This window comes from Bos taurus, chromosome 29 (assembly GCF_002263795.3).
Source record: "Bos taurus isolate L1 Dominette 01449 registration number 42190680 breed Hereford chromosome 29, ARS-UCD2.0, whole genome shotgun sequence".
In the NCBI taxonomy this organism is placed as follows: Eukaryota; Metazoa; Chordata; class Mammalia; order Artiodactyla; family Bovidae; genus Bos; species Bos taurus.
Genome location: NC_037356.1, coordinates 13,873,004 through 13,891,668, shown reverse-complemented (window position 1 = coordinate 13,891,668; position 18,665 = coordinate 13,873,004).

Sequence of the window (18,665 nt, the reverse complement as noted above, 5' to 3'; positions counted from 1 at the left end):
TGTCATCTGCAAATAGTGAGAGTTTTACTTCTTCTTTTCCAATTTGGATTCCTTTTATTTCTTTTTATGCTCTGATTGCTGTGGCCAAAACTTCCAAAACTATGTTGAATAGTAATGGTGAAAGTGGGCACCCTTGTCTTGTTCCTGACTTTAGAGGAAATGCTTTCAATTTTTCACCATTGAGGATAATGTTTGCTGTGGGTTTGTCATATATAGCTTTTATTATGTTGAGGTATGTTCCTTCTATTCCTGCTTTCTGGAGAGTTTTTATCATAAATGGGTGTTGAATTTTGTCAAAGGCTTTCTCTGCATCTATTGAGATAATCATTTGGTTTTTGTTTTTCAATTTGTTAATGTGGTGTATTACATTGATTGATTTGTGGATATTGAAGAATCCTTGCATCCCTGGGATAAAGCCCACTTGGTCATGGTGTATGATCTTTTTAATGTGTTGTTGGATTCTGATTGCTAGAATTTTGTTTAGGATTTTTGCATCTATATTCATCAGTGATATTGGCCTGTAGTTTTCTTTTTTTGTGGGATCTTTGTCAGGTTTTGGTATTAGGGTGATGGTGGCCTCATAGAATGAGTTTGGAAGTTTACCTTCCTCTGCAATTTTCTGGAAGAGTTTGAGCAGGATAGGTGTTAGCTCTTCTCTAAATTTTTGGTAGAATTCAGCTGTGAAGCCGTCTGGACCTGGGCTTTTGTTTGCTGGAAGATTTTTTATTACAGTTTCAATTTCTGTGCTTTTGATGGGTCTGTTAAGGTTTTCTATTTCTTCCTGGTCGAGTTTTGGAAAGTTGTACTTTTCTAAGAATTTGTCCAAATCTTCCTCGTTGTCCATTTTATTGGCATATAATTGTTGATAATAGTCTCTTATGATCCTTTGTATTTCTGTGTTGTCTGTTGTGATCTCTCCATTTTCGTTTCTAATTTTATTGATTTGATTTTTCTCCCTTTGTTTCTTGATGAGTCTGGCTAATGGTTTATCAATTTTATTTATCCTTTCAAAGAACCAGCTTTTGGCTTTGTTGATTTTTGCTATGGTCTCTTTTGTTTCTTTTGCATTTATTTCTGCTCTAATTTTTAAGATTTCTTTCTTTCTACTAACCCTGGGATTCTTCATTTCTTCCTTTTCTAGTTGCTTTAGGTGTAGAGTTAGGTGATTTATTTGACTTTTTTCTTGTTTCTTGAGGTGTGCCTGTATTGCTATGAACTTTCCCCTTAGGACTGCTTTTACTGTGTCCCACAGGTTTTGGGTTGTTGTGTTTTCATTTTCATTCGTTTCTATGCAAATTTTGATTTCTTTTTTGATTTCTTCTGTGATTTGTTGGTTATTCAGCAGGGTGTTGTTCAGCCTCCATATGTTGGAATTTTTAATAGTTTTTCTCCTGTAATTGAGATCTAATCTTACTGCATTGTGGTCAGAAAAGATGCTTGGAATGATTTCTATTTTTTTGAATTTACCAAGGCTAGCTTTATGGCCCAGGATGTGATCTATCCTGGAGAAGGTTCCATGTGCGCTTGAGAAAAAGGTGAAATTCATTGTTTTGGGATGAAATGTCCTATAGATATAAATTAGGTCTAACTGGTCTATTGTATCGTTTAAAGTTTGTGTTTCCTTGTTAATTTTCTGTTTAGTTGATCTATCCATAGGTGTGAGTGGGGTATTAAAGTCTCCCACTATTATTGTGTTATTGTTAATTTCTCCTTTCATACTTGTTAGCATTTGTCTTACATACTGCGGTGCTCCCGTGTTGGGTGCATATATATTTATAATTGTTATATCTTCTTCTTGGATTGATCCTTTGATCATTATGTAGTGACCTTCTTTGTCTCTTTTCACAGCCTTTGTTTTAAAGTCTATTTTATCTGATATGAGTATTGCTACTCCTGCTTTCTTTTAGTCCCTATTTGCATGGAAAATCTTTTTCCAGCCCTTCACTTTCAGTCTGTATGTGTCCCCTGTTTTGAGGTGGGTCTCCTGTAGACAACATATGTAGGGGTCTTGTTTTTGTATCCATTCAGCCAGTCTTTGTCTTTTGGTTGGGGCATTCAACCCATTTACGTTTAAGGTAATTACTGATAAGTATGATCCCGTTGCCATTTACTTTATTGTTTGGGGTTCGAATTTATACACCATTTTTGTGTTTCCTGTCTGGAGAATATCCTTTAGTATTTGTTGGAGAGCTGGTTTGGTGGTGCAGAATTCTCTCAGCTTTTGCTTGTCTGAAAAGCTTTTGATTTCTCCTTCATACTTGAATGAAATCCTTGCTGGGTACAATAATCTGGGCTGTAGGTTATTTTCTTTCATCATTTTAAGTATGTCTTGCCATTCCCTCCTGGCTTGAAGAGTTTCTATTGAAAAATCAGCTGTTATCCTTATGGGAATTCCCTTGTGTGTTATTTGTTGTTTTTCCCTTGCTGCTTTTAATATTTGTTCTTTGTGTTTGATCTTTGTTAATTTGATTAATATGTGTCTTGGGGTGTTTCGCCTTGGGTTTATCCTGTTTGGGATTCTCTGGGTTTCTTGGACTTGGGTGATTATTTCCTCCCCCAGTTTAGGGAAGTTTTCAACTATTATCTCCTCAAGTATTTTCTCACGGTCTTTCTTTTTGTCTTCTTCTTCTGGAACCCCTATGATTCGAATGTTGTAGCGTTTAATATTGTCCTGGAGGTCTCTGAGATTGTCCTCATTTCTTTTAATTCGTTTTTCTTTTATTCTCTCTGATTTATTTATTTCTACCATTCTATCTTCTAATTCACTAATCCTATCTTCTGCCTCTGTTATTCTACTATTTGTTGCCTCTAGAGTGTTTTTAATTTCATTTATTGCATTATTCATTATATATTGACTCTTTTTTATTTCTTCTAGGTCCTTGTTAAACCTTTCTTGCATCTTCTCAATCCTTGTCTCCAGGCTATTTATCTGTGATTCCATTTTAATTTCAAGATTTTGGATCAATTTCACTATCATTATTCGGAATTCTTTATCAGGTAGATTCCCTATCTCTTCCTCTTTTGTTTGGTTTGGTGGGCATTTATCCTGTTCCTTTATCTGCTGGCTATTCCTCTGTCTCTTCATCTTGTTTAAATTGCTGAGTTTGGGGTGTCCTTTCTGTATTCTGGCAGTTTGTGGAGTTCTCTTTATTGTGGCTTTTCCTCGCTGTGTGTGGGTTTGTACAGGTGGCTTGTCAAGGTTTCCTGGTTAGGGAAGCTTGTGTCGGTGTTCTGATGGGTGGAGCTGTATTTCTTCTCTTTGTTCAGTCGCGCTGTGAGGAGGGAGGGAGGGATGCTGCAAACAAATAACACTGGCGTGCGCTCGCAGTGCCTCAGCCACACTGGGTCTGCCCGCGCTCACGGTGCGTGTAGCCTCCCTGCCCACACTGCTCGGGCTCTAGGTTGTTCCGCCGGGAACAATCCGAGGCTGGCCCTGGGTTGCATGTACCTCCCAGGTCCAAGCCGCTCAGGTTCAGGCACTTGGGTAGTCCTCAGAGGCACAGACTCAGTTGGGCCTGAGTTTTGTGCTCTTCCCAGGTCCAAGCAGCTCAAGTGATGAGGTGTTTGGCGAGCGCCAATGCTGCGACTTATCGCCTCCCCACCACTCGGTTATCTGGGTGTAAAACCGGTGCACCTTCTCAGGCAGATGTTAACCGTCCAGACCCCCAAAAAGTTTTAGTTAGCAAAGAAGCCTGCTTACAGTTTTATAGATAATGTCTCTCTGGGGCTGCGATTGCCCCCTTCCGGCTCTGGCTGCCTGTCACCGGAGGGGGAAGGTCTGCAGCCGGCTATCTCTGTTCAATTCTTTGTTCCGTGCGCGGGCCTGGCGGTCTTAGGTTAGGGCTGGCTTTTCGCGTGGTAGATATCCCACAGTCTGGTTTGCTAGCCCAAATTATTTCGCTCAGATAGTGCTCAGGGTATTCAGGCCAGATTCTTACTCTAAGCGATGCAGCCCGCGCTGCGCCTCCCTGCCCAGCCCCCGCTTGTTAATGGCGCGTGCAGGCGTCTGCACTGCTTCTCCGCTGGGGGAGTTACCGTAGGACTCGCAATCTTCGAGTTTTAATTGTTTATTTATTTTTTCTTCCTGTTATGTTGCCCTCTGTGCTTCCAAAGCTCGGCACAGATTCGGCAGTGAGAAGGTTTCCTGGTGTTTGGAAACTTCTCTCTTTTTAAGACTCCCTTCCCGGGACGGAACTCCGTCCCTCCCTCTTTTGTCTCTTTTTTTGTCTTTTATATTTTTTCCTACCTCCTTTCGAAGAGTTGGATTGCTTTTCTGGGTGCCTGATGTCCTCTGCCGGCATTCAGAAGTTGTTTTGTGGAATTTACTCGACGTTTAAATGCTCTTTTGATGAATTTGTGGGGGAGAAAGTGTTCTCCCCGTCCTACTCCTCCACCATCTTGGCTCCTCTGGTGCTCAGCTTTCTTTATGGACCAGCTCTCACATCCATATACGACTACTGGAAGAACCATAGCCTTGACTAGATGGATCTTTGTTGGCAAAGTAATGTCTCTGCTTTTGAATATGCTGTCTAGATTGGTCATAGCTTTTCTTGCAAGGAGCAATAACCTTTTAATTTCATGGCTGCAGTCACCATCTGCAGTAATTTTGGAGTCCAAGAAAAGAAAGTCTGTCACTGTTTCCATTGTTTCCCTATCTGTTTGCCATGAAGTGATAGGACCGGATATCATGATCTTTGTTTTTTGAATTCTGTGTTTTAAGCCAACTTTTTCATTCTCCTCTTTCATCAAGAGGCTGTTTAGTTCCTCTTTGTTTTGCCATAAGGGTGGTATCATCTGCATATCCCAGGTTATTGATATTTCTCCCGGCAATCTTGATTCCAGTTTGTGCTTCATCCAGTCCAACATTTCACATGATGTACCCTGCACATAAGTTAAATAAGCAAGGTGACAATATACTGCCTTGGCATACTCCTTTCCCAATTTGGAACCAGTCTGTTTTTTATGTCTGGTTCTAACTGTTGCTTCTTGACCTGCATACAGATTTCTTAGGAGGCAGGTCAGGTGGTCTGGTATTCCCATCTCTTTACGTATGTTCCACAGTTTGTTGTGATCCACACAGTCAAAGGCTTTGGCATAGTCAGTAAATCAGAAGTAGATGTTTTTCTGGAACTCTCTTGCTTTTTCAATGATCCAACAGATGTTGGCAATTTGATCTCTGGTGTTCCTTTGCATTTTCTAAATCCAGATTGAACATTGGGAAGTTCACGGTTCACGTACTGTTGAAGCCTGGCTTGGAGAATTTTGAGCACTACTTTGCTAGCATGTGAGGTGACTGAAATCTCTCTCTCTCTCTCTCTCTCTCTGTCTATATATATATATATATATATATATATATATATAGCTCCCCAGGTGGCTCAGCAGTGAAGAGTCCACTTGCAATGCAGGAGTTGCAAGTTCAATCCCTGGATCAAGGAGATACTCTGGAGAAGAAAAGGGCAACCCACTTCAGGATTCTTGCCTGGGAAATCCCATGGACAGAGGAGCCTGGTGGGCTACAGTCATAAAGTGACAAAAGGGTCAGACAGTAGTTACCGACTAAACAACAACAAATGTACATATGTGTTGTGTGCATGTATATTTGTATATATGAATATATATGTGTGTGCGTGTATATTTGTTTCTGCCCCTGGTAGTAATTATTTGGTCCTTGATCCTAGTTCCTGACACAGTTCCTAATATCCTTCTAATTTCTTGAATGATTGGGGTGTCTTACACAGAGATCCTAAATCCCTTGGAATTTCCTGGATGACAGAAACATCTTTTGTTCTAATCGGTGATGACTCTTGGTGGACTTCTAGATGGGGGTCTCACTAGGAAAATCAATCCATGATTAGAAATTTGGAACTTCCAGCCTCCATTTTTCAGAGAGGGGAAGAGACTGGAAAACAAAGTTGATAATTGATTTAATACAATATTTAATTTAATATAATAACTTTTAATATAAAATAGTTGTTTAAAAATCATATTTATCATTATCTGTATTAAGGCAGGATGGAAGTTGTTTGCAAGTTGTCAAGATGACAATGATAACTACAACTATTACTATCACTATTATATTTATTTATTTTTTTAATTTTATTTTATTTTTAAACTTTACATAATTGTATTAGTTTTGCCAAATATCAAAATGAATCCACCACAGGTTCAATGGGAATATGACAAACATTGTGTTAAACCCCAGGGACACAATATGAATACATGTAACATTTGTTATCCAAAAGCTCAGAGTAAAGTTGTCCATCTGTGACACTGTGACATTTACTCCTCTCATTTAACCATCACAGAATATCTTTAGGGTAGGCATTATTCCTGTATATCATTTTTCAAAAATAGGAAAACAAGGCTCAAAGACGTTATTCCACTTATCCATATTTACACAGGTAGAAGGTGTAAGATTAAAATTCTCTTCCCTAATACTGAAAAAAAAGTTTGTTTTGTCACATGTCAAGCATCATTACTAGAGATTTTCAGCAGTTGTGAAGTGTTTAATGGAACTAGAGCTTAAAGTAATATAATACAGTTGGGAAATAAAGAGAGAAATGGGCATTCCAAATAGCAGAAAAGATTCCTGTAGAAAGATGTGAAATTACGATATGGCCAGCTAGACCATCCGAGGAAGACATTAAATGTTGACAGTGCTTGTATTAAAGAGCCATATTGAACTTCTGGCTGAAGAGGCAAATAAGGAAAAAATTATAGGATGTGATATTGTGTTAAACTGAAAGACCATTAGATGTTTTGAAGCAGAAGAGGAGCATGGTCTAATTTTCATATAGGAATTTTTTTCTATTCTTCTTACTAACAGTGATAATAGAAAATTTAGTAGTTTTGTCTTTGAATCTGAAACTAAACAGAATTGTATAATCCTTTCAATTTGTTCAGTACTGTCAGCGTGAGTAAATTTCCTGGTGGAAAGATAAATGTTAATAAAATTTGACTTTATACCTTCCAGCAATACCTAGTTTGATATTTAAGAAACTTGTCATGTTCTAAAATTGAAATAGTTTTTATCAATATATGTTTGCTTTAGGCATTTCATCATTAGTTGGCATTCTTGACTTTGAACTGACATATCTTATTAGTATGACCCATGGCGCTTATTTTATGGTTACTTCTAGTGCCACTATAAATTAATAGAATACTTGTGCCTGCAGCATGGATTCTATATGCAGAAGAGCAAATGGAAGACAATGGATGGCTTCTCTAAGGATGGGGTCTTCCAACGTTTATTCTGTGTTATGTGGGATATTTATAAGCTTTAAGTGAATTTACCAAAGACTATCTCAATATTTTTAATATGTTTATATTTCTCATTTCTCAAATTGGTAATATTAAAACACATTGGTCCAGGGACACTTATTTTTCCCCCAAGAAACTTGAGTCCATCTGTCAGGAAAATTATGTTGCAATGATGATAATAACAGTACAATTTATTCAACATCTACCCTGGTACTAGCATTCTGCTAGGAAATTATGTAATTTCATTGAATGTAACCCTTAAAGTAGTTCTGTACAGTAGGCGTCTATTTCTATTTAACAGTGAGAAACTGAAGATTAAATATAGCTAAATGCACATAGTTATTGGCAGACCTGGTATTTGGAAGTTAGTAGGTATATCTCCTAAACGTATGTTGTTGTGAACATGTCATGTCATACATCAAAGAAAAGGGGGGGGCATGCTCAGTCGTTCAGTCATGTCTAACTCTGTGATGCCCCCTGGATTGTAGCCTGCCAGGCTTCTCTGTCCATGCAGTTCTCCAGACAGGAATACTGGAGTGGGTTGCCATTTCATCCTCCAAGGAATCTTCCCAACCCAGGAGTTGGACTCACATCTCCTGTGACTTCTGCACTGGCGGGTGGATTCTTTGCTACTTGTGCCACCTAGGAAAAGGAGATGGGACAAAACCTGGGGAAAGATTGACCAGTTGACAGAAGGGGTTATACCAAGGGCACACACCTGGAGAAAGGTCAGTAAGAATAGAATGTCTACCTCTGAGTGTCTGACAGAACAATAACGTCTTGCAAGGCAAGATGTCAGAATATTTATATTGGCAGGCAAAAGACCCACTTCTAAGAGGGAAAGAAAGAGAAAGACAGAGTAAGACATTTTAGGACTTGAACAGTTAAGTGAGGAAGGCTGGACCCTAGGGAGAAACTGGATTCCAGCACCAGAACTGTAGAAGTAATAGGCCTTGTGAGCACTTGTATCTGAAATCATGGTGGTACTCAGTTATGGAGGAAGAATTATAAAGAGGGTAGAGTTTTCATTTTGAATATAGGTAGAGACCTATATTCAAATCTGGATCTATCATTTACTAACTTTAGTTAACCTGTTTAACCTTAGTTGGTGAATCACAAAATGAGAATAATATCTCCTTACTACCTAACACTCCAATACTTTGGCCACCTGAGGCAAAGAGCCAACTTACTGGAAAAGACCCTGATACTGGAAAAGATTGAGGGCAGAGAAGGGAGCCACAGAGGTTCAGATGGTTGGATGGCATTACCAACTCAATGGACATGAGTTTGAGCAAACTCCAGAAGATAATGAAGGACAGGGAAGCCTGGTGTGCTTCCTTCCCTTGGGGTCACAAAGACTTAGACACCACTTAGCGACTGAACAACAACAATATCTAATACTATTAAGACTGGATATAAGTTTATAAATTCTTTGAATAAGGAACCTGGTAGTTAAAAATAAAAGGAAATCATGAAAATAACATTGTATTAAAGAAGCATTTATATGACCAAAATTGTTGCATGCAGCCTCATCTGCTAGTTAGTAACACGTTTTTCTTTGCTTTGGAACTGATCATTATTCTGTATAAAAACTAATAAAAGTGCATTTTATATCTTTCAGACCATATAGAGTTGTCACCTCCTGTTTGCAGTTAATACAGCTGGCTTATTATACTTAAGGTGGGCTTTTTTATACTGTCAAGCCGCATTTCTGATCTAAGTATTTCCTAACATTTAGGATGGTGTCTTGAGATATTGGGATGGGAGGGGAAAGCTAGTGTTGATAGAGACATATCCCTATGCTGCACACTCCATTCTGTTATTATTTTTCAGTTTTTTCCCCTTAAAAATTCTATACAGTAAGATGCACATGTTTTTATTAGGTTTGGCAAATACACTCATCCACTCCGTCAATATACTGAATATCTCTGTCACCCTAAAAAGTTGTCTTATGCTGCTTTTCAAGCAGATTCCCTCAGAAATACCACTGAATTCAATTCCCTCGCCATGGAGAAGCTTTAACAGGTCTATTCTAGAATATTCTAGAACTAGCTGGAATATATGTATTATATATTTTCCCATAACATTTCTTCACTCAGCATGGTAAATTGATTTCACGCATTTTGTATTCCTTCAGCAATATGTGGGGGTTCTGATTGTTCCACATCCTTTGGTTTTACAGATGTAAACAGCTCTAAGAAGATGCTGGTGTCTTAGAATAGAATCCAACCATCCTGAATATTTGATGGGGCAGAAGTAGGAGAGCAAATGCCAAGAACTAACCAACACTTCCCTCTCATTTTTCCTAATGTTTTTATTCCAGCATACCTTTTCTAGTAACTTTATCTAATCTTTGTGAACATCAGCCTCAGATGTCTGAAATTTCTGTTGTCTAAAGACAGCAGAAGCATACCCAGAGAAAGCTGGGTTCCAACTACTCTTCTCTAGTTGATTCTTTCACTTTTTCTCAGGATGTTTGCAGGATTCCTCATCACCCTACAAACTCTTGATTTCAAACAGCTTTCTAACTTAGCAGTGTTTTCTCAAATTTACTTTTGCTTACTTATGCTGCTTTCATGTGGACATTATTTCCCTAATTTCATGTTTCCCTCTATCAATTCTCTTAAGATTGATTTTGCAAGAGGGAAGTCTGCAGCTTATATTAAATTTGATTCTTTGTAGGCACTTCAAACAAGTTGTTTGTTACATTTGCATCCTTAGTATTTTGTGTGGTGCCTGGGTCATAGAAAGGTCTCAAAAAATATTGCATTTTGAAGCCTCTAGACTTCGGGAAAGCAAGTTATCCCTTAAAGATGAGATAATTTATGACTCAATGACTTAATAAAGACTTTTTAATCTTTATTAAAGATTAAAAGTGAAGTGAAGTATATATCTAACACTTAACATAGTGGATAGTTTTATATATACATCTTTATTTTGCTTACTGCCACAGTAAGGTTCTAATTAGAGATTAGCAAAGAGAAGCAGGGGAACCAGAACCCAGATGGGTCTCCCAGTTCTGTGTCATACCTTGCTGGAGGCACTGATTTTAGCCCTCTAAATTTTGCTTATAATTTCAGGGTCATTCTGTCAAATGAGGAAATTTATTTTGTCTTGTGTTAGTTGCTCAGCCATGTCTGACTCTTTGTGATCCCCATGGACTGTAGTCCACCAGGTTCCTCTGACCATGGAATTCTCCAGGCAAGAATACTGGTGTAGGTAAACATTCCCTTCTCCAGGGGATCTTCCTGACCCAGGAATCGAACCCAGGTCTCCTTCATTGCAGGTGGATTCTTTACCATCTGATCCAATTAGTTCCCAAATACAAATATTTTGTAGACATCAGCTGACCACTCACCCTAGAAATCTAATCCATAACAAAGGTATATAATTGACTTTATTTTATATCACCTTTTAAAATGCATATGAGCAAGCAAGAATCTTAAAAACGGGCTGTCTTCACTACTCTGCCTGTTTATCATAATGACAGAATGTAAGACATTTTAAGGTGAGGAGCAAATAATGGATTGAAAACAAGTCTGCAAGCCATAACTTTTGATAGAATAAATTAAGGAGACCTATCTGCCAAGCTATGAAACCAAATTGAGGGGTGGTATCCCTGAAACAAAAAAATCACAACTCTTGGAAACCAGTAAAACTGGTATGGTTGTATATCTGTCACATAAAAATCAAGAAACTGCTTATAATGTCTTCAAAAGGCCAACTTTATGGAAATTATGGTTGAAGTTATTTAAAATAAACACTGTTAAGAAAAGTAATACATTTCCCTGAGTTCACCTTCACCAAATAACATGAATGGAGTTCTTCCTATCTAACCTAAAACTCTGTTAGATTCTACCCAAACTGCTTTAATATCTTGGATATTTTGAATAGAAATTAAAGAGGCATAATTTCTTTTGTGCTGAGAATGAGTGTAAAAACGGCTATCTCTGTGTTTGAGGGGTAGGGTATTTGGGAAGATGGAAGGGAAAAGACATGCCTCTCTGGACTAAGATGTCAGGTTGACCTCTTGTGTTTGGAGGACTGAGGTAGTTTGAATAAGATCAAATGTAGAGATTTTTATTTCACACATTTAGGTATACTTTATAGAAAATACAAAGCACATATCTTAAGTGTTAATTTCCATGAGCTTTGACAGCCAGTCACAGAAGACATCGACAATTTACTTCACTACTGGAGTCAGTCCATCCTTTCAGTCCATCCTCACCCACAGGCAGACTTGTTCTAATTTATGTCAAACAGGTTAGTTTTGTCAACCATAAGTTTCATGAAAATAGAACCACACAGACTTCTGCTTCTGATTAAGAAGTACTAACTAAGAATAGGTCTATCCTTCCATTTGAAAGAAGTAAAAAAGTAGGAAAATATGTGAAAAAAATTATTATTATTATTATTTTTTACTTTACAATATTGTATTGGTTTTGCCATACATCAACATGAATCCACCGCAGGTATACACGTGTTCCCCATCCTGAACCCCCCTCCCACCTGCCTCCCTGTACCATCCCTCTGGGTCATCCCAGTGCACCAGCCCCAAGCATCCTGTATCCTGCATTGAACCTGGACTGGCGATTCATTTCTTATATGATATTATACATGTTTCAGTGCCATTCTCCCAAATCATCCCACCCTCTCCCTCTCCCACAGAGTCCAAAAGACTGTTCTATACATCTGTGTCTCTTTTGCTGTCTTGCATACAGGGTTATCATTACCATCTTTCTAAACTCCATATATATGCGTTAGTATACTATATTGGTGTTTTTCTTTCTGGCTTACTTCACTCTGTATAATAGGCTCCAGTTTCATCCACCTCATTAGAACTGATTCAAATGTATTCTTTTTAATGGCTGAGAAATACTCCATTGTGTATATGTACCACAGCTTTCTTATCCATTCGTCTGCTGATGGGCATCTAGGTTGCTTCCATGTCCTGGCTATTATAAACAGTGCTGCAAAGAACATTGGGGTACACGTGTCTCTTATATTGGACATCAGGTAATGATCTCTGAGACATAAGAAACCAATGAAGTGAGGCTTAAACCTGTCCCAGCTTATGGTCATAAGTGAAATTCAATGTAGCTGTATAGAGCTAGTGAACCCAGGCAGAGCTGGAAACACTGCTGAATAAAGGACATAGTACTGAATCCAAGGAGATGAAATCAGCTGGAGTGTTCTAGAAAAGAAAGAGCTGCTCAGACGCAGGATGTGGGAGATCTACACGGGATCCCCCTCATGTACTTACAGAGTACTAATCAGAGCATATGTTTGAGTGGAAAATGACTAAGAGACAGTAAATAACCAGTATAGATAATTATAAGAAAGAATGTTTTGCACTCACACAGGACCATGAAGAGTGCCAGGCATTAGCCAGACTGGAGAACTTCGTGTTTAAAGAGCACTGGGTGGAGTATTCTAAAAGATCTTGCCTCGGTAGGAAGAGATAATCATGCCTAACCTAATGAGTAACCTTTGCCCATGTGTTAAGTCACTTTGGACTTGTCTGACTCTTTGTGATCCCATGGACTGTAGCCCACCAGGCTCTCCGGGATTCTCCAGGCAAGAATACTGGAGTGGGTTGCTGAGCCTTCTGCCAGGGGATTTTCCCGACCCAGGGATCCAACCATGTCTCCTGCATTGCAGGTGGATTCTTTACCACTGAGCCACTTGGGAAGTCTCCCATTTCCCCATATAACATATCTTAAGTGCAAGACCAGAAAGACTCAAAATGTCTCTGAGTATCATAACTGTTTCCCAGGAAAAAAAAAAAAAACACAAAACATCAGGCAGTGAATAATCTAAAATCCAGAATGTGTGTGTATGTGTGTGTGTGTGTGTGTGTGTTTGCACGCGCGCGCGCGCACACACGCTCAGTTTCTCAGTCGTGTCTTACTCTTTTTGACCCCATGGACTGTAGCCCGCCAGACTCCTCTGTCCATGGAATTTTCCAGGCAAGAATCCTGGAGTGGGTTGCTGTTTCCTACTCCAGGGGATCTTCCTGACCCAGGGATTGAACACAATCCTCCTGCATCTCCTGCATTGGCAGGCAGATTCTTTACCATTGTGCTACCTGGGCAGGCCTGAATGTCTAGCATCCAATAAAAATGTTATTAGGCATGCAAAGAAGCAGATGTATATGATGCAAAATCAAGAGAAAATTAATCAATCAAAATCGTCAAATAACTAGCACAGATGTTGGAAGTTTAGATCAGGACATTAAAACAGTAATTTATAACTGTATCAAATATGCTGTAAAAAGTGGAAGAAAAAGTTTAACATGTAGAGACATGAAATATGCAAAACTAGAGACAAAAACTACAGTGCCTGAGGAGAAGATAGCCATGTCTTTGGGGAAATTCTTCTGTATCTTTATACATATTACTTACTTTATTTTCCACTAGATTCCTTAGAGCTTTTGCAGTGCTTTTGTTGTTGTTGTTGTTTATTTGTTTGCTTAGTTGGCTTTATCCGCCAATCACTGCCACATCTGGCTCATCTCTGACCACTTCCGGTGATTCTTTAATGAATGTGGATCACATTTTATTTTTCATGTATTATGATTCTGAATTGAGTATTGAATATTTTTTTGACAACTCAGTAGAGGCTGAAATAAATTATATCCATCTTCAGAAAGTGATATTTCTATTCTTCTGTCAGTTTGCTGGAGTAGGAGCTGGGTTGATATGAAGCAAGATTGAACTGTTTGAGGTCTATTGCAGGCTTAGTTTGATTTAGTTTCAAAAGAGGGATAAAAAATTATTTTCCAGCAGAGACTAGGATCTTAGCAGTGGCAAGGTTTTTGAAATCTTCTCTTGCACATCCCAATGCCTAGTCCCTAACCTCTGGGCACTCTCTACTGCTGTGTCACTAGCATGTCATTTTTGTAGAGTCCTTTCTCTCTCTCTGGCTTCCCTGGTGGCTCAGCAGTAAAGAATCTGCCTGCCAGGATACTTGCAGGAGATACAGGTTTGATGCCTGGGTTGGGAAGATCCCCTGGAGAAGGAAATGGCAACCCACTCCAGTATTCTTGCCAGGGAAATCCCACGGACAGGGGAGACCGGCAGGCTATGTTTCATGGGGTTGTAAAAGAGATGGACATGACTGAGCTACTAAACATTAACTCTCTCTTTCTAGTCCTACCTGCAGTTTTCGGTCTTGTTCTTTTTGCTGATACTTCCCTGCTTTCTATGATGACTGGATTTACTTTGTAGGAACTTCTCTCAGCTCTTTTTCCCTGCCCTGTCCTGAGTCATATACTTAAAGTGTATGATAGGGATTTTATACATATACACAGACAATTTAATGCTTACATACATAGTGTCTTTCCTGAAGTAGATTCAAATTAGTTATAATGTTTTCTTTTTAATTACACTATGGAAATATTTCTGTGGCTGTACAAGATATTCTAAATATCTGGATGCATTGATTTGAAGTGACTTATTTTTTTGGACATTTAAATCACAAAGTTGTTTTTTTTTAATTACTGAAGTGTTGTAATAAACAAAATTACATTTTTTGTTTCATTTTCAAATCATGGGGATTTTGTTTTCTTCTCTCTAGAACTATATGAGTTATAAATAAAATTTAAGATTACAGCCTTCCTTACAGAAAACATGTTATAATTATTTGCTTCTATATATTTCATTAGTCCATAAGCTCATCAAGAAAAGAGGTTGTGAAATTCAACATTCACGTGTGCCCTATGCCCTAGTAACATACACATATACACACACACACAGAAATATATATATATACATACATACATATATATATATATGTATATAAAACTATTACTCTGTTCTTGTTTAGAATCAGTACAATGTGATTTACTGTTTTATTCGATCTTACTGAGATTTTACTCATTAACCTAAAATGCTTTGGGAGTATAAAGCCAAACTCTATTACAAGTCATAATTATTCAAATATATCATGCCATGTTTCACTTTAAGTCCCTGTCCCAAAGGAAGTTCTTTTCTTAAAATATTTTTATTCTTTCCTTATAATGAAAATTGTATTTGCTTTTGACTTATAACTTTTAATACCTCTTTTTTTTTTTCAGATATCTTTGCTTAACTTTCAAAGAATCAGATTAATGCAATTTCTTTCATTACAACTACAAAGTCCAAGTGACCTAGTCCAGCCAGAATTACATGGCTAATGATCAATATCTAAGCAAAAACAACCATTCATCCTCAAAAGTCTGAAATTACATATTCCTGGGACTAAATGGGAATTTGTTTTAACCTCAGACCAAATTATTGTTTGTCGGGAGAAATTTATTGCATTTTAAAGTACCAGAAGATAAACATATTTCAATATAGACTGCCATTTCTTTTTTGCAAGCCAGTATTTATTTAAGACTATTTTTTCCTCTATGCATATTTCTGGCTTTTCCCTCCCAAGCCGTTTGCTGTTTTATAGCAAATGAAAATATGTTTGCGGAAATTGCATATAAAACTGTTTATTGAGACTTAAATCTTCTGTGGCAGTTTTTGTTTTTTCACCAAACCTCACAGTTGCAGTTCCTCTCCCTCCCTCTCTCTCTCTCCCTCTCCCTCTGACCCTGTCTCTCTGCTTCTCTCCATGCCCTTTCTCAACCTCAACCTTTCACTCTCTCTCTCCAAGAGACTTTGTATAATTAAAATCCTGTATCTTTTATACCCTCTGTCTGTCCTTCAATCCAGTAGTTCGGCTAGGACACTGTAAGGTAAAGTTCAACTATTTAATGCCACGGAGCAGATGAGTACAGAATGGATAGTCACATGCCTAGGATCCCAAATGTTTATATTTTGCATTAAAATGTACGAAGGTAATTTTTGCATATCATATTGGTTAGAGTTTTGGTTTGGCTCCATAAAGAGACTCCATAGTGGCTTAACAAAAGCAGAAGTATTATTATTTTTTAAAGATTAAATCCAAGTATAAAGAGGTTAATGCTAATCTAATACTGCAGGGCCATAGTGGTCTATAAGCAGGCTGCTTCCAATTTTGCTGCTGTGCTACCCTTGGGATGCAGTCCAAAGAGCTGAACAGAGAAAAAGAAATTTGACCCCACCATTTACACATTAGCTCCAAAAGATGCACATATCTCTTTTCCTTCTTATATTTATTTGACTGGAACTAATTAAAGGAGCTTACCTGGCTGCTAGGGAGGCATAAAAAGATGACATCTATGTTTGATGGTCACAAGCCCACCTAAATGTAAAGATTCCATTGCTGAAGAGTAGAAATTAGCAGTCTCTGGGGATTCATCAGATTATGTTTAAAAGGGAATCGAAAGACAGTTTCTACAAAGGGCAGAGAAACAGTGTAATAACAAAATAAGATGTGGAGTGGAAAAATGTTCTCTATGTGAGGCTAATATTCACTATTTTTATGCTGAAGGGGCTGAATTATTAAAAAGGGGAAATCTGTTGATTTAAGACAGAGAACAATTACAGGAGTAGAGCTCTTGAATGCTTGATATGAAATGGAATAAAAGAATCAAAGTAATCAGAAAAGAGCAAATCTCTATGACCTCATCTACATATCAGTTCAGTTCAGTTGCTCAGTCATGTCTGACTCTTTTCAACCCCATGAACTGCGGCATGCCAGCTTTCCTGTCCATCACCAACTCCCAGAGCTTACTCACTCATGTCCATCATGTCAATAATGCCATCCAACCATTTCATCCTCTATCATCCCCTTCTCCTCTCACCTTCAATCTTTCCCAGCATCAGGATCTTTTCCAATAAGTCAGTTCTTTGTATCAGGTGATCAAAGTATTGGAGTTTCAGCTTCAACATGAGTCCTTCGCATGATTATTCAGGACTGATTTCCTTTAGAATGGACTGGTTGGATCTCCTTGCAGCCCAAGGGACTCTCAACAGTCTTCTCCAATGCCACAATTCAAAAGCATCAGTTCTTCGGTGCTCAGGTGTCTATAGTCCAACTCTCACATCCATACATGACTACTGGAAAAAACATACCTTTGACTAGATGGACCTTTGTTGGAAAAGTAATGTCTCTGCTTTTTAATACGCTGTCTAGGTTGGTCATAGGTTTTCTTCCAAGGAGCAAGCTTCTTTTAATTTCATGGCTGCAATCACCATCTGCAGTGATTTTGGAGCCCCCCATAATAAAATCTCTCACTGTTGCCATTGTTTCCCCATCTGTTTGCCATGAGGTGATGGGATCAGATATCATGATCTTCGTTTTCTGAAAGTTGAGTTTAAAGCCAACTTTTTCACACTCCTCTCGCTTTCATCAAGAGGCTCTTTAGTTCTTCCTTGCTTTCTGCCATAAGGGTGGTTTCATGCGTATCTGATGTTATTGATATTTCTCCCAGCAATCTTGATTCCAGCTTGTGCTTCATCCAGCCTAGCATTTCGTATGATGTACTCTGCATATAAGTTAAATAAGCAAGGTAACAATATACAGCCTTGACATACTCCTTTCCCAATTTGGCACCAGTCTGTTGTTCTATGTCCAGTTCTAACTGTTGCTTCTTGACCTGCATACAGATTTCTCAGGAGGCATCTATATATGGAATCATAAAAAAAAAAAAAAACCTATAGAAATAGAGAGCAGATTAGTGGTACCAAGGGATGGGGGTGGGAAGGGTGGGACAAAAGAATGAAGGTGGTCAAAGGGTACAAACTTCTGCTATTAAAATCAGTAAGTTCCAGAGCTGTAATTGTACAGCATGGTGACTATAGTTAACAACACTATTGTATACTTGAAAGTTACTAAAAGAGTGGATCTTAAAAGCTCACATCATGTGCAAAAATATGTGAGATGATGCATACGTTAACTGGCCTTATTGTGGCAATTGTTTCGCAGTATATACATATATCGTCATTATTTTGTACATATTGAATGTATGCAATGTTAACAATCATTTATATTTCAATAAAAATGGAAAAAATAAACAGTGCAAATGTTAAGCAAGAACTGAGGCAATTCAGTAGTTACAATAGGAGGGAAGAAACCAAAAAATTTTAATCCACTTCTTGGGTGGCAAACATGGCAATTCTTTTCATGTTGCCTCTATTTACCCAGTCAAATAAGAAGCTAAAACATTAGGTAAGTTGGAAAGATGGCAAGAATGTTGGATGCTGGAAGTTTAAAGAGGGAGAAGATATTTATATAGTTTTTCAGAGAATCAGATGGTGAACCAAGTGACTGAGGAGCTATAGACAACTGTTTTTAAAAGTCCTAGCAATATAAAGTCATAAATTTAACACAACGTGTCAGTGGTAGCATATTTCCTGGAAATATATTCAACCATTCAGCGGTAGATATAGGATAGTCACAGAGCTGAGAATTATGATCGTTTGAATTTTACCAGACAAGTTTTCAAAGGGAAGAAATACACAATGAGAGGACAGTACTGTTTAGAATCAAAA